At 47.9% G+C, this 806-nt stretch overlaps 1 long non-coding RNA gene across 1 annotated transcript; it reads right to left on the reverse strand.

The window, feature by feature from the left end:
- Window positions 1–252: 252 nt before the first annotated feature.
- Window positions 253–799, reverse strand: LOC109509077 (uncharacterized). The gene is made up of 2 exons (XR_002166857.1): window positions 642–799; window positions 253–565 (listed from the first exon to the last, which is right to left on the reverse strand). It is a non-coding gene; the product is annotated as an uncharacterized LOC109509077 (long non-coding RNA).
- Between the last annotated feature and the right edge of the window lie 7 nt (window positions 800–806).

The following is an 806-nucleotide window of genomic DNA, read 5'->3' on the forward strand; positions in this document are numbered from 1 at the left end:
ATTTTAAAAGTTTGAGCATGCTAACAAATTGACATACAGGTTTTAATTTATCTTCAAATTAAATCCTACTACTACCTTCTCTCAGATGGCTCAACCTTTTGAGCAGGTGTGACCATTTTACTTCCTTTCGTCGGCCCAAGAGAAAACAACAAAAATGATGACTCTGTCATCTTCTGACCTAAACGAATCCGAGTGCACTCGTCACTGTGAATAGACCAAAGAAATGTTTCCACAAGGCCTGTTTCATTTTGGATGTTTGTCGGGCTTCCACAGCACGTTAAGAAGTACAAATGTATATTTTCACCTTGCTGTACATTGTGTTTTTATTAAAGGTCACACTGAATCGTTCAATTGCGGTTTTGTTTCTAAATTGGGATGTGTTTGGCCATCATTGACCGCTAGGCTGTGCTAATGATGTGTTTGGAGGCTTGCAGGGCACTTTGACCACCAGCAGCATGGGGTCTTTGGCCTTGTCGCTGAAGGCTTTTCGGATGAGGTCGACGGCGTGCTGGTGCGTGACGCCTTGCAGCGACGCGCCATCCACGCTCACTACCTCGAATCCGGCCTGGAGGAAGAGACGAGCGAGGCGAGAGTGTTTGAAGGTCGGACGCTTGGACCACTCGTCGTGTGTCTCCCGTTACCTTGAGCACATCGCAGGTGGAGGCGGCTCCTCCCGGGAAAATCTTCTCCACCTTCACAACCGGCTGGACCTTGGATTCTATTCCGCCGGATATGCTGATGCCTGTGACACCAAAGAGGTCCAGTGTGAGTTCCTATCGTTCTCTAGTGTAGCGTCGATGGATAAC

This window comes from Hippocampus comes, unplaced genomic scaffold (genome assembly GCF_001891065.2).
Source record: "Hippocampus comes isolate QL1 unplaced genomic scaffold, H_comes_QL1_v1.1 C16757986, whole genome shotgun sequence".
Lineage (NCBI taxonomy): Eukaryota > Metazoa > Chordata > Actinopteri > Syngnathiformes > Syngnathidae > Hippocampus > Hippocampus comes.